The sequence below is a fragment of the Panicum virgatum genome, chromosome 5K, assembly GCF_016808335.1.
Source record: "Panicum virgatum strain AP13 chromosome 5K, P.virgatum_v5, whole genome shotgun sequence".
NCBI classification, from domain to species: Eukaryota; Viridiplantae; Streptophyta; class Magnoliopsida; order Poales; family Poaceae; genus Panicum; species Panicum virgatum.
Window position 1 is genome coordinate 24,426,270 of NC_053140.1, and position 15,129 is coordinate 24,441,398.

The 15,129-nt window shown below is 48.3% G+C and overlaps 1 non-coding gene across 1 annotated transcript; it reads left to right on the forward strand.

Annotated features, from left to right (window-relative positions):
- Nucleotides 1-2,027: 2,027 nt before the first annotated feature.
- LOC120710957 lies at nucleotides 2,028-2,134 on the forward strand. The gene has a single exon (XR_005690123.1). It is a non-coding gene; the product is annotated as a small nucleolar RNA R71 (small nucleolar RNA).
- The last annotated feature ends 12,995 nt before the right edge of the window (nucleotides 2,135-15,129 follow it).

The window sequence follows — 15,129 nt, forward strand, 5'->3', positions numbered from 1 at the left end:
AAATAAACGTGATTTGTTTTGAAATCAAACATGCTCATGCAGAGTTGAAATAAAGAAATTATGCAAGAAAAAGAAAACTATCCTGTATGCAATGCGATGATGGATATGTACCATGTACCTCATGGCAAGGGCTCAGGTTTTGAGTCCAGAGCGGGTCTCTCCGTACCTTTGGTTCGGTTGTCGTCGCCGGGTGGAGTCACTGACGATGACACTTTCTTTCTCCACACTTTCTTGGTTGTGGGCACTGTTTCGACCTCTTTCTTTTTTTATTCCAAAAACTTCTTATGTTGGATTCTGCGTCTCGCATTTCTGTGGTTGTGAAGCTTGATTTGCTTCGCCTCCTCCTGAATTCGTAGACTTTCTACGAATTCAATGAGGGCTTCGATGGATGGGATACATGGCTTCGCCGGCTCTTTCTCGAATTTCTTTTTCCGGTTGAAAGCTTTGACTTGTGAGCACTGCTCAACCTTCAGTTTGAAGGTGAACTTCTCCTTCTGCCCGTTGATGTTGAATTGGATTTCTCCGGCTCCCACATCAATATCTGCATTTGCCGTACTCAAGAATGGCCTTCCCAAGATGAGAGGCGTCTTGGTGTCTACTTCCATATCGAGGATGACAAAGTCGATGGGAATGATGAAATTCCGGATTTTAACCAGAATATTTTCTGCAATCCCTGCGGGGTAGTGAATTGATTGGTCCGCTAGTTGCAAACACATGGTAGTAGGGGCAAGCGCATGATGGTTGAGTTTGTCGTAAACTAAATTTGGCATGACGCTGACGCTTGCTATCAAGTCGCATAGAGCGTTCGTAAAGTGTTGGGTCCCAATTGAGCATGTGATGGTAGGGCATCCTGGGTCCTTCTTCTTCACCAGGAGAGGATCGAGTATAGCTGCGCTACACTCTATTAACTACACGACCTAGGTGGTGGGCAGTGTCCTCTTGTTTCCAAGGATATCTTTGATATACTTGGCATACGTGGGTACCTACATTACATCAAGAAGCGGTATATTGATATATAGCTTCTTTATTACTTCGATGAACTTGCCAAATTGTTCATCGGCCACCGGCTTCCTTATCCGCTCCGAAAACGGTAAGGCAGTTGTATCGTGGTAATCCCGTGAAGTTCTAGGGGGTTCCACTGGGTCTTCCTGGGTTGCAGAGGTGTTGGATTTGATGGCCTCCTCCCGCACCTCGTCATCAACGTCGGTATGGCTAGCGGTTAGGGTCTTCCGCTGAGTTCCTGCATCTTGTGGGAAGGTGGCTCTCGCGTGGACTTACCACCACGCGTAGTCACCGCAATAACGTTTTCCTTCGGGGTAACTTCCAGTTGCCCAGGCAATTTCCCCATGTTAGCGTTAGGACAAGAAGAGGCTAGCTGAGCTGCCTGAGTTTCTATCATCTTGTTAAAGCTCAGCTAGTTTTTAATAACAGAATTAAAGCCCTCTAATTGTGCGGCCATAGACTCCAAAATCTTGTCATTAGCAAGAAACTTCTTGATAATATTATCATTTGTTTGTTTCTAGCCGTACACTAGGTCTTTTAAGGTGGGCTAAAAATTGTTATTGAAATTCATACCTTGTTGTTGACCGAAGGGGAGGTTGGGCTTTGAGCTCCAACCCTGCTGAGGACGGAATCCCGAGTTGGGATTGTTGTTGGTTCCAACGAATTTTGCGTCCTCTTGAGTCAATGGGCAAGAGCTGCCCGAGTGCCCAGTCTCGCCACATGTTTCACATGTCATCCAAGACTCCATAACCTGGTTAACCTCCTAGTGCGGAGATTCCAGCTTCTTCATGAGAAGATCCATCTTGGCAGCCAACATGTCGATACTGTCGATTTGGTGCATGCCCCTAGGATGGGCTGGCTGCCCTTCACCTTTCCAACTCTGGTTGGAAGCTATCTTGTCGATCAGCGTCTCTGCTCTCGCAACGTTGAGAGAAAGAAAGGAACCACCCGCTACTACATCGATGTGGTCCTGAGCTTGCTAATTCAGGCCATGGAAGAAGTTCTGAATGACCAGGCATTCCTCCTTGCCGTGGTGTGGGCATGCTTGGATGTATTCTTGGAAACGTTCCCAAACTTCTAGGATAGTCTCATTCGGTAATTGTTGAATTCCAGAGATCCTGTTCTGGAGGGCATTGGTCTTGCCCACTGGAAAGTACTTGGCTAGGAATGCATTGGAACAAGCTTCCCATATTGTGAAAGCTTCCTTGTTGGAGTAGAACCACGACTTGTCTTTCCCGAGCAGTGAGAACGGGACTAGCTGAAGACGGACAATATCCAATGTAGTTCCCTTGGGGTTGATGGTATTGCTCACTTCCAGAAAATTCTGGAGATGAGCATTGGCATCCTCAGATGCCTTACCGCAGAACGGACTTGCCTAGACCATGCTCATGTAACACCCAGTTTATAAAAGGACATAAACCGAGCAATCATATACGTGCCAGGATCAAGTCACACGTATATATAACATAATGAACAGTATATCATAGCACATATCACGTAAAAAGATATAATAAAGCGGATACGAATGTTATTTATTACATTAATGATAAAATGTCTGATACAGCGGAAACGAAGTACAAATACGGTAAAAACTCTCCGAAGCTGAGCAGGGCGCCACAGGGACGTCGACTGGGAGACGAACGCCTAGAAGTCCTCGTAGTCCTGGTAGCGCTGAGCGAACTCCCTCGCGTCGGCAGGAACTAAGCAGAAGTAGAGTATCCAAGAGGAAGAAGTAGAGAAGAGGCAAGAGTGAGTACACAACTTGTACTCAACAAGTATAACACAAACTATGAGGCTCTAAGGTTGGCTGACTGACTGCATTAGCTTTTAAGTCTTGGCAAATTTTTATTAAAGCTATTTACTACGAGTTGATGAATTACCATTAACCCAGTTATATAGTAATTAATCAAAATTAATTAAGAAACTACTGAGAACCAAACCGAAACCACCAAGATAACCCCGAGAGGCACCTCCCTCGTCGGAAGGAGATAACCCCACTAATCAAAAGGAGGATCTGGGCCGCTCATGACCGTGAGCATGGCTAGTATACCAGTTTTACACTCTGCAGAGGTTACACATCTTTACCCACAAGTCGTGAGCTACGCTAGTTGTTCATCACACTTCCTTAGGTGAGATGACTAGCAAACTCACTACGAGGCCGTTACAAAGGACACGTTGGTAAGGTGTAACCGCTAAGGATTCAGTCAATGCAACGATGGGGCCCACCTCGAGGGGGTACAAGATAACACAGACCAGCCTCGTAGCGTAGGGACCATTGAAGCTCGACTTCCCTCTTGCCCCGCAGGTAAGTTACTCCCGAGCCAAAATGACCTAATTAGTAAGCCAAGACCATCCCATTCCAGTCTTGTGGTAGCGCTGTTGTCCCAGGTTGTCGCTCTATGAACCGGTCCTTATGGAGAGTGGCCAACCCAGCAGTAAGCACCGTGCTGGCCCCCTAAACCATGTTTCTAACAAAAACCAATTTTAACGAGACGTGAGCCACTCAAGAAACACAGAGTGCCACTCTCAGGATTAAGTTGCATATACCATTAATCAAATTAATTAAAAAGGACCATTATGTGTTATAGCGCGGCACCTAGCACAACTAACCAAAATGCAACCCCAAAGGATATATATAAAGGATATAAAGTGGCTAGGAAATCCTTATAGGCATACAGTATTAAAATGCAGTATGAAATTGTATTTAAAAGTGATAGGTTGTTCATGTTATACTTGCCTTCCTCGTACTGCTCCTGCTGCTGCTCAAAGTGGTCAGAAGACGGCTGCTCCGGGTACTGGTACTGGGGCTCCTCTGGTAGCTCAACGTCTACTCACGAACACATGGCCAAAACAAGGCACGACAGTAAGCATACAAGCAAACACTAACAAAAGCTAAGAAACAGTACATCAATACATAAAAACATCAAGAAACACTAAGCTAAAACTATTCTACGCATTACAACGATCGCGTGGATATAAAGAATGCCTAAAACGGAGCTAAAACGCATAATCTAGGCTAAAAACAAGTTCTAGGGACTTATCTGCGAGAAAAACTAGGTTCCAGGGGGTTTTCTGCAACAACCAAGGGTCTAAATGTAATTAAACCTTAGTTCTAGGGTCTAACTCGCAAAAATGCCAGGGCTGGACCGCGGGTACTAAATCTAGAAAGGTCCGGGGGCTATACGCTAAAAACTGGGCCTCTGTGTAAATAGTTTTACACTTCTGTGGACTGCGGGTTGATTGTTGAAAACCTGAGGGGTTCTTTAGCAAAACTCCCAGGCCAAACCGGTATCCTTGGATATCGGCCGTTGGATCACGATCTGGCGGTCTGGATCAAACTGTTACGGCGTTCTAATCTTGAGCGCAGATCTCGGATCGGACGGCGCAGGTGTGTTAGGGGCGGCGGCAGCGGCGGAACTTGCCGGCGACGCGTCCCCGCGGCGGCGAGCTCACCGGAGCATCGCGAAATCGACGCTCCGGGGTCCGTTTCGACCGGGATTTGGGTCAGGGGGGGTTTTTTGTGACACGCGTGGTCTACCTGGGCACTTAGATGGGCACGGGGAAGCTCTGGGACGCAGGTGTGATGGCGGCGGCGGCTCTGCGTGGGGGCGTTTCGCTGGCGTGCGTGCTGCTCGGGGCCCAAAACTGGGCACAACGTGCTCGTGCGCGTGCGCTATGCTAACGCGAACCCGAACGAGGGTCGCGCGGGGTCGGGGTGTGCTGTAGGGGATTCGCCGCCACGGAGCAGGGGTGTGCGTGGCGGCGGAATCACCGGCGTGTGGTGTCCGGCCGCAGAAGTAGCCCATGTGCCTAGGAAACAGGTGCGCAAGGTCGAGGGGGCTGGGGAGATTCTCACCGGGGCTCGAAATTGAGCTGTGCTGACGTGCAGGGCCGGCGACGTAGGGATCCGGCGGCGGCGACGGGGTGGAGTTCGCGGAGAAGGGTGCTGCAGAGGTCGAGGTCGGCGACGGTGGGCTCGGAGGTGTTCCTGGCCTCCGGGCGGAGCTCCTCCTGTGGCTTGCGGAGGTGGAGAGGCGGCGGAACAGCGGACCCGCGGTGGCGCAGGGGTCCCTTTGCGGCGGAGCTAGATGTAGCGGTGCGGTTAGGGTTCCTGGTGGCAGTGCTGGCCTTTAGGATGGGGAGCAGGGGGCCGTGGGGGGCCAATTAAAGGCCGGCGGGGATCCTGGGGAGGCGTGCCCCAGAGGGAAACTCGCCGGTGATCTTGGCGGATTGGGCGCGGTCGTTGCTCTGCGGAGGAGACGAAGCTGGCAAGCGGGCCCGGCTGGTCAGCGGAAGCAGCGGCGGGGACGCGGGCGAGTGCGGGCTGCAGGCCGAGCGGGGTGAGCGGTCCGTGGAGTGGGCTGAGCCACGCGCGCTCAAGTGGAACAGGCCGAGCGGGGCTGACTGGGCCGGCGTGGGGAAGAGTGGGCCGGTGCGCTTGGCGGGCCGGGCTGAGCGGTGCTGCTGGGCCGCGCAGGCTGAAAGGCCACGGGCCGTGCGCAGAGGGGTGAGGGAGGGAAAGGAGTGCGGGCTGGGCCAGACGCTGGTATTGGGCCGCGGCTGGAAACTGGGTTTGGGCTGCTATGGGTTTCCTCCCCTTTTCTAATTCTTCTCCTTTTTCTATTTCTAATTCAAATAAAGTTTGAATTCAAATACAGATTTGAATTCAAACCACACTCAAATAATTAAAACTATGCACCAGCATGAATGCAACACCAAAATTTAATCTATGATAAAATTTTAAATACTTGAGGAACAAAAATTAGGTTAAATGCCATACTAAACACAATAAATCTTAGAAAAAATAAATAAAGCCAATTAAATTTATTATTAAATGCTGGAATTTAAATTAGGGTGTTACAGCTCACCAGTCTAGTTTTTAGGTCAAAGCCGTCATTGCCGGCTTGGTCTTAGTGCAGTCCAGTAGGAATGTGGCTGCTGGACGGGGCTGAGAACTGACAAAGAGTCTTTTGAGCCATGGGTGATGAAGCTGATGTGGTTGGGGAACCTGAAGGCCAAGTAAGTCTTTTCTGAGGTGGGATGACGCGGCGTCTCACAATTCTCCCAATTCTTTCTGGATTCGGATTGAAGTTGCTTGGTAGGTCAAAACTGGTCATGCACTGCTCTGCATCAATCAGAAAGATAGAGAGAGCAATGATAAGCCCACTAAAATTAGCGGTGACAAACTAGTAAAGTTAATTAAACTATTTCCGATATCTTTAGCCAATTGCTTCTCTGGCAACTGCGCCAGAAATGCTTGTTGGCATTTCTTATGCCCAATAGAATATATATTCCGCAAGCACACAGAATCACCGCTGTAGCACTTCACCTTGGAGTATTCCAGGGTATCGTATTTTTCCTCAAGGAAGCAATATGGCGAAGAGTATCGTAAATCAAAGGATAACCGTACTAGCTTAATCAACTGGCTAACTAGACAGGGGTAAACCAGATAGATAGATAGGATAAATGGCCAGTCAATGACCGAGTGACACACGGAGGCTCAACTCCTTAGGTAGGTAATAGCTGGGAGGACAACGAGAGAGATAAGACACCTGATACACTTCTGAACTATCGATCTAGCCTCTCTAGATCAGACTAACCACCTAACTAATCTTCAGGAACCTAGAGCTTACTTCGGCGACTAGAAGAGGAAGGACTTCAGAAAGGGATGAGAGGGGAGTCCAACGGCAACCTACACTACTGCTATGAAAACACCCGAACGTGGTGGACTACAAGAGATGGACAGGGCTGTCACCACCTGCCGTCTACCACAACGGTTCCTTGGGGTGGAACACACTTTCTAGTTAACACTAAGCTCAGACACCACGTCTGCACTAAATGTTAGGATTTCTCTCGACGCCTTCAAGAGAAATACCCCTCAACCTAGAGAACTAACTTAAGTTCTCTAGTCCAGGCGAGAAAACCTATAAGGTAAGATCCCAAAAACATGAAAGATAACTTAGCCTAAGCTAAAGGTAAAACTTACTTCCGCGCTCAAGCTGAACTCTCAGACTTGAGAAGGTAAAAAGATGCGGAAAGTAAAGCTGACTTAGAAAAGTAGAGAAGATAACTTATATTGATAAAGTCAAAAGAAAGATACAAGAGCTATACCAGTCTTCCAACGACTCCATAATCCCGAGCAAGTTCGACTCGACTCTAACTCCCAAACTACTAACCTACTCTAGAGAGTAAAGAGAGATTGAGCTCCAATTGTGTGTGTTACAAGTGAGGGATGAGTGTTCTATTTATAGGCTTCCAAGGTCGGCTCCGGGCACTTGAAGCACGTGGAGTCAGTTGTAAGCAGGTGAGGTCGGTGTGCTTGTCTTCCACGCGAAGTCGGGACATGAGACACTGCAGAGTGGGGCCGGGTGGCCTCTTCTAGGCCAGCCCGACTAGGATTGTGGCCACGTGGCCACCGCCTTCTCCTGGACGCCACCTTCTCCTGGACGTATCTGATCTTCTCCTGCGGTCGGTGACAGTTGCTTAGGACAAACGCACACACATGCTAGGCTGGCCGGCCTAGGGGAGGCCAGCCGGCCTTTCGGTGTTTTACCGTCGAGTTCTCCGAGGGGTATCCCTAGGAGAGTGGTTATGAGTAGGGACTCGCCGAGATCAGAACGCGATGGTGCAAGGAACACGAGGATTTAGACAGGTTCAGACCGCTAGAGCGTAATACCCAGCGTCCTGTGTGTTGGTTTGTATTCCCTCTGGTTTGGGGAAACATGGTTACATGGAAGTCCTAGTCGAGTTCTGTTAGGATTCTAGTCTGAGAGGTTCAGCTAGTTCCCGAGACCGTCGACTAGTTCTACTCCTATTTGGGTAGATACAAGAGAGGTAGGGCATAACCATGTACTACTCCCTACTTCTAGAATATTCCATCCTGATGAGCAGTCCTGCTGCCCCAGATCTGACAAGCCCCCGAGCTCTTCGTAGTCGAGTCATGCAAGATTCGAGCGCTTCTAAAGACGTCCATCGGGTACTTCGCGAATTTCTGGACTTTTGTCTGCGCAATCGAGTGCTTCTGGGGGAAGTCGTCCATCCTCGGAGTCCATCGAGTGCTTCGAGTAGTCTTCCGAGTGCTTCTTCGGTTGCATCGAGGCTATGAGGTGCTCAAGCCCCGAATCCGTCTTGATATATGGTGCATGATGTACTCGCGCTCCATATGGAGTAGCCCCCGAGCCTTGGATCGATTCGATGAATCGGGCTGAGGATCATCTTAGTCTTCTGGGTTCTTTGACCTTCCGTCTGGAGTCTAGAACTTTCTTAAAAAAGTTGCTATTTATGACACGTATTCCGCAGCCCTCGAGCCTTGAATTCAAATCCTTGATTTGGGGTTAAGGGTCCAGGAGAATCGTGCTTTGTCCTCTTGTGATCTTTCCGAGGTCATGAAGGCTGCAGCGAATCTTCTGAAAAGGTGACAGTGTGGTGTACTATTTGCCCATGCGTTCATGTGGTGAGTACTGCTATAGAATCTTTTCTATTTCGCCCGTGAGTCTCCCTGCCTTTGGTTGTCACGGGCTGAGCTGCGGCTCTGTTGCCTCTTCTATTTAAGTGTCTGCTGCACTTGAATCTTCATCCTTGCAGTTGTAGCCATGGGTTTCAGGTGGAGTTCTTCGTTGGAGAGTACTCGACCTCCTGATGAGAGTACTCGATTCATTCTTGCAGCGTCTAGAAGAGTGTTTGCGAGCAGCACAAACACTTGTTTTCCCTCAGGTCACCGCCTTTGCTCCTCACATCGCAGTCATCCTGGTTGTCCTGATGTGGAGCTAGTGGAAGCCGTATCAAAAGCTTTTTCAGGTGGGAACTGTGGTTGTCCCCCCCCCAATGACTTCTGGAGAGATGGCATTGTTTTAGTTGCAAAACATCTCAGGGAGAAGAGCAGGTGCAAGAAGAGGATTTGCAATGTTCTGGATCCATCCATATCTTCTTACAACAAGCCTTTTCCTCCCTGAATGTATCTGGATTGCTCCCTTCTGGGAGTAACAAACTTTGTATCTTTGTATCAGCCCTTGGGCTATCCCCTTTGTAGTTGAGATCGAGTGGTTTCGAGTGGTGAAGCTGTTGAGATCTTTGTGTTTTCTTGTTTGGAATGTAATCCATGAAAAGAAATTTCCGTTTTTTGCGCAGATTCCGCTTCTTCTGTGGGGATGTCAGGAATTTGCTTGCTGAAATAATTCTAGAACTGGCGCGTGACCTTTGAACTTCTTGTTATTTACCATACTGCCACGGGGTGTGCTTATTTAATTGTTCGAGTAGATCTAGGTTTAGCACGCTTTCTTAACCACTTCTGCCGCCGCCAAAAAAACTCATCTCTTTCGCCTCCAAGTGCCGCGAGAAACTAGCCACCGCTTGCCCCCGAGCGTCAAGCAAGAGAGAATCATTCTCATGGCGCCGAAGAGATCTGCCGTGAAGGGGAAGGTGGACGACGCTGCCGTTGGTGAGGTGGAGGTCCACGGGTGGAAGTCGAGTAAGTGTACCGACTCCCATCTTCTGGATCTGGTGGGGAAGCATTTTCTTTAGCCCCGCAGCGTGATCCATTGGCGTGGATCTGCGGGGGAATCTTTTCCTCATGAGGAAGGAAACGAATCTGTTGTTTTCCTTCCTTATGTTCTTCGGGGCCTCGGTTTTCCTGTTTCCGATTTCTTCTGGGGCCTTCTTTTCCATTGGGGGGTTCAGGTAAATCACTTGACCCCTAACTCTATTCTCCACATATCGATTTTCGTTCATCTTTGTGAGGCTTTTCTAGGGATTGAGCCCCACTTTGATTTGTTTCAGTATTTCTTCCATCTGAAACCACATCCCAATGATTCTAAGGTAGATGTAGTTGGGGGAGCTGGGTTGCAATTCCGTCGGGGAAAGAAACCCAAGTATATTCCTTATGAATTGAGTGATAAGGTCATCGACTGGAAGTCGATGTGGTTTTATATTAGGAACCTTTCTTCTTCTCTTCCTACTCGCACTCCTGGCCCCCCTATGAAAAGGCCGAGTTGGAATTCCAAGAGAAACGGGGGGGATTAGGTTAACTTCCTCCTTGGGGAGATTGAAAGGCTGAAGGCGGATCACCAAATTTGCGGTGCTTCTGTGATTGCGCATTGGTCGATGCGGAGGATCCAGCCGTTGCAGCGGTGGGTCCATTTGGGATATCAGTATACGGGAGAGTTGGATCCTTCCCGTTATAGCCGATCCAAGATTACTGAGGAAGATCTGAAGGATCGGGTGTTGGGATTGCTGAAGAACGTGGCCGGGACGACCAACATTGTTGAGTAGTCAAGTTGATCTAGTGTCTTTCATGCAGATTAATCCCGAAAACTATCAGAGTAGGCCTCCTCTGCCTGAAGATGTGCCATTGGCGCATACTGACTCAAGTGTGCATCTAACTTCTTTTGTCTTGCATTTTGATTCAGATTGACTGTTGGATCTTCGATTGATGATGGTTGTTTCTGGAGTGTAGGTCCCTCGGCCAGTCGGATGGCGTCAGACGTCCAGGACCAGGCAGAGGACGAGCCAGCCATCGATTTGGGGAGGATGCGGAAGCGTAGCGCCACTTCTGCTGGGAGCATTGACAGGTGAGTATGGGTTGGTACTTTTCTAAGGTGTTGTGTTTGATTTTGATGGCTTTTCCTCTTCTTAGGCCACCTTCACCTTCCAAGAGGCAGGCGGTGGGCTCTGTTGAGAGCCTGGCCATTACGACTCCCGCTGCGTCGGCTGAATCTGGCGGGAGTGGCTCTGCTAAGGGGCAGAGTGCTTCGGGGCTGAGTGTGGTCCCGAAGTTTACGAGATCAAGGAAATTTGTGCTCAAACACTCCTCTCAGTAAGTGTGATTGTTTATTGACTTCCTTTTGTTTTCCTTTGATTTTACTGTTGAAGTGTCGAGTACTTCTTTTTGTAGCAATCCTGATGCTCTGGGGTTTGACGAGTCGGAGAAGGGGATTTTTTATTCCCTTAAGAATATTGCCCAGCTACCTCTGGATTCGCCGAAAGAGGGTGATCGGTTGACAGATTCCGTTGCTGGCGTGGCGGGTGATTTGTCCATCGGGGAGGCGGGCAAGGAGTCTCCTGCCGCTGGCACTGGTTAGTGTCTTGATGTGATCGACTAGTTTTTACATCAGGATTTTTTCTAATATCTTTGTATTTTTCAGATAAGCAGGCCGAGGACCAGCCGAAGGGTCCTGCTGCTCCCAAGGTTGATTTGGTTCTGCAGGAGTCATCGTAGCAGGAAGTGGAGAAGCGGGTCGGGGAGTCGACTGCTGTCACCCATGGAATTCTAGGCTGCCATTCTGCTCTCATTGTAAGTAATTTTTTGTACTCGAGTACTTTTATTGAGTTGTCGAGTACTTTATCTTGATCTTGCTTTGTTGGCAGGATCTGGCCAAACAAGTCGCTGAGCAGACTGAGCTTCTTCGGCAGACTGGAGAGGATCTCCGGTTGTCAGCTGACCAGTCGCTGCAGCTTGAGAAGATGGCTGCTCTTGAGAAGTCTTCTCGGGAACAGTCGGAAAAGGTCAAGCTTCTGGAAGCCCGGATAGAAACTTTGCAGCAGGACAATTCTCCTCTGAAGGATAAGGCCTCCAAGTTGCAGGAGAAGGTCAAGGCTGCTGCCAAGGAGAAGAAAGGTATTCTGTTCCTTCTTTGGTGCTTGTCCTTCGAGTAGTTTTCTTCTGTGCTCATGTTTTGTTTGCTTTGGTAGAGCTTAAAAGCTTATTGTTGAAAAGAGATAAACTGGTGATTGATCTTAAAAATATTATGTATCATCACACAGATGGTGTGGAGAAGCTGACCAAGATTAAGGCTGATGCTGACAAGCAAGTGGTCAGTGATATGTAGTAAATTAGGGACTTGGCAGCTGATCGTGATCAGAAAGCCTAGCAGCTGGCTGATCTTGAGGCGGCGGCTCAAGTAGTCGTCGACATGGTGGAGGATGAAGAAGCTGGTGGCAAGAGTTTGCTGGATCGCCTTCGTGAAGCCCCTTAGCGGCTCAGTGGCTTCTTCTCCGACACCTCTAGGGACTACCTAGCTCATGCCCTATGATTAGTTAAGTCATTTCTCCCTTCCGTGAACTTGTCCTTTATTGGCGATGGGGTTGCCATTGGCTGTTCGGAGGAGCAATTCTCTGAATATGTCGCGGAGATGAAGCCCGTCGCTGATAAGGTTATCAGTAGCTTGGAGCCAGCGCCAAAGTTTTGAACATTTGTTGTAATATTCCTTTGGCTTTTGTGTGGATGGGTGTCCATAGCAGTACTTTTAACATTCTGATGTATAGTACTTTCTTTTGAGTTGACAGCCGATCGGCTAGTTACCTTTGTCATTGGCTATCTTGATTTGTTTCTTCTAGTACTGTAGTAATTGAGGTTTTTGATTGTCTCGTGCACGAATGAATCCTCTTTGTTGAGTACTATGGTAGTTGACAAGTTGTTGTCTTGAGGACGAAGGATTCCTTCTAGGAGTTAGAAGTTTTGTATCTTCTTGAAGTCGAGTACGTAGCAGTCGATGAATTGTCATCTCTTGGATGACTGCCCTTATTGGAGATAGAGAACTTGTCCCATCTGGGGATCGCATATTTAAATAGTCAATCGATTGTCGTCTCATGGACGAAGAATTCCTTTAAGAAAATAGGGAGTATGTCCCTCCGAAGATTGGGTACCGCGGTAGTCGAATAGGTTGTTCGTCTTATAGACCAGAGAAAATCTTCTTGAGAGATAGGGAGCTGGTCCCATCCATAGATCGAGTACAGGAGTAGTCGAATAATTTGTTGCCTCATGAAGGACTCTTGGGAAATAGGGAACTTGTCCCATCCGAAGATCGAGTACCGTAGTAGTCGATTATTGTCGTCTCATGGACGATGGAATCCTCTTGGGAGATGGGGAACTTGTCCCATCCAAAAGTCGAGTACCGGAGTAGTCGATTATTGTCGTCTCATGGACGATGGAATCCTCTTGGGATATGGGGAGCATGTCCCTCCGAAGATCGAGTACCATAGTAGTCGATTATTGTCATCTCATGGACAATGGAATCCTCTTGGGATATGGGGAGCATGTCCCTCCAAAGATCGAGTACCGTAGTAGTCGATTATTGTGGTCTCCTGGACGATAGAATCCTCTTAGGATATGGGGAGCATGTCCCTCCGAAAATCGAGTATCGTAGTAGTCGATTATTATCGTCTCATGGACAATGGAATCCTCTTGGGATATGGGGAGCATGTCCCTCCGAAGATCGAGTACCGTAGTAGTCAATTATTGTCGTCACATGGACGATGGAATCCTCTTGGGATATGGGGAGCATGTCCCTCCGAAGATCGAGTACCGTAGTAGTCGATTATTGTCATCTCATGGAGGAGAAAGTAGAGAACTTGTCTCTAGGGCCGTAGGCCCCGACCACTCGATTCTCCGTACCTTTGACTCTGAATGAACAAAGAAAGGTTGGTATTCGAGGTAGTCGAAGGAGTTACCACCCCTTGGGAGGGGGAGCTCATGTCTCTTAGGTTTTACTCCTGAAGGCAGAGAACTTGTCTCTAGGGCCGCAAGGCACATGTTCCTTAGCCCCAGTTACTCGATTCACCGTGCCTTTGACTCTTAGTGAACAAAGAAAGGTTGGTATTCGAGGTAACTGATGGAGTGAAGACTCCTGAAGAAGTAACCCCTTGGGAGGGGGAAGCTCATGTCTCCGGTGACGAGATCTTCTCTTTCATCCAACATTGAAGCACTCGATTTCTTTATATTGGAATTTTACTCTGGTGGATCCATCTTTGCCTTTATTGGGTGTGAGGCCGGGAATCATCTTGAGTGTTTGTCTTCTGCTAATACGAGTAGTTTGGGAACTGAGTCAGAGCTCGGGCAAACCCATCCTAGCCTTTATTGGGTGTAAGACCGGGGGTAAGCCCAATAGATGACTCGAGTCAGAGCTCGGGCGAATCCATTCTAGCCTTTATTGGGTGTAAGACCGGGGGTAAGCCCAATAGATGACTCATTTTAGCCTTTGCTTTCTGTTAATACGAGTAGTGAGCTGAGTCAGAGCTCGGGCGAACCCATCCTAACCTTTATTGGGTGTAAGACCAGGGGTAAGCCCAATAGATGACTCGATTGCCAGTGCGAGTAATTTTTGGGTTGAGTCAGAGCTCGAGCGAACCCAACCTAGCCTTTATTGGGTGTAAGACTGGGGGTAAGCCCAATAGATGACTCGAGTCAGAGCTCGGGTGAACCCATCCTAGTCTTTATTGGGTGTAATACCGGGGGTGAGCCCAATAGATGACTCATTTGAGTAGCTGGCATGTTTGATTCTTTGTTGAAAAGACTTTTTCTCGTGTTGGCTCTCTTTTTTGTTTTCTTTGTTGGCAGAAGTTGGAGCTGCTCCGAGTGCTTTGCGAAGAGTGCTGCATTGGAAACTCGAGTGCTTCCCTTTAGGATGCAGGAAGCATCTTGAATGGATTTTCTGTTGAGTAGAATCAGTCGTCGACTGCTTTGGTTGAGAAGGAGGTGCTGCCTTGTCACGACGTCGTTTTCGCGGGTTGTACCCCTAGATATCAGGTATTTGGTAATTAGATGTTGGACTGTAGGCTTCGACTTCCTCATGATCTTCCCTTTTGTTGATGATGACTGTTTTTGCGTTACGGCCAATGTTGATAACATTGTGTAAGTCACTGTTGGAGTAGTAAAACGAGTCGCCAAGTTGTTGGTGATGTTCTATCTTGATAATCATCTTCGGGTTGTTAGCTAGATGGACAGTGACTGTGATTCCCGATGGAGGACTTCCATGGCTAGCTGTTGCTGCTTCAGTTGTCTTTGGTTTAGAGAAGAATTCATCGTAGTCCAGGTCTTCCAGTGTTGTAGAATCACTTTTTCGGTCGGTAGCATCCGAAAGAAAATCCATGAAAATTTCGCAATTGTGGTTGCGAATTTTCGAATTGATGTTGTCTTCCTTGAGCGGGAGACCATGCTGGAATGGTAGTTCTTTGTCTTCTGAGAATTGCTGCCCCTCTTCTGAGGACTGCGGTTCCAGTTTTGTAGTGGCTATAGAAGTCGACTCCTTGTCAGATTCAGTCTTCTTGTCGAGGACGAGCAAGGTTTAAGCATGGGGGGAATGTTGGCGCTCCTTAAGTATCCATTTTATCCCCTGTTTAACTTTGATAATGGCA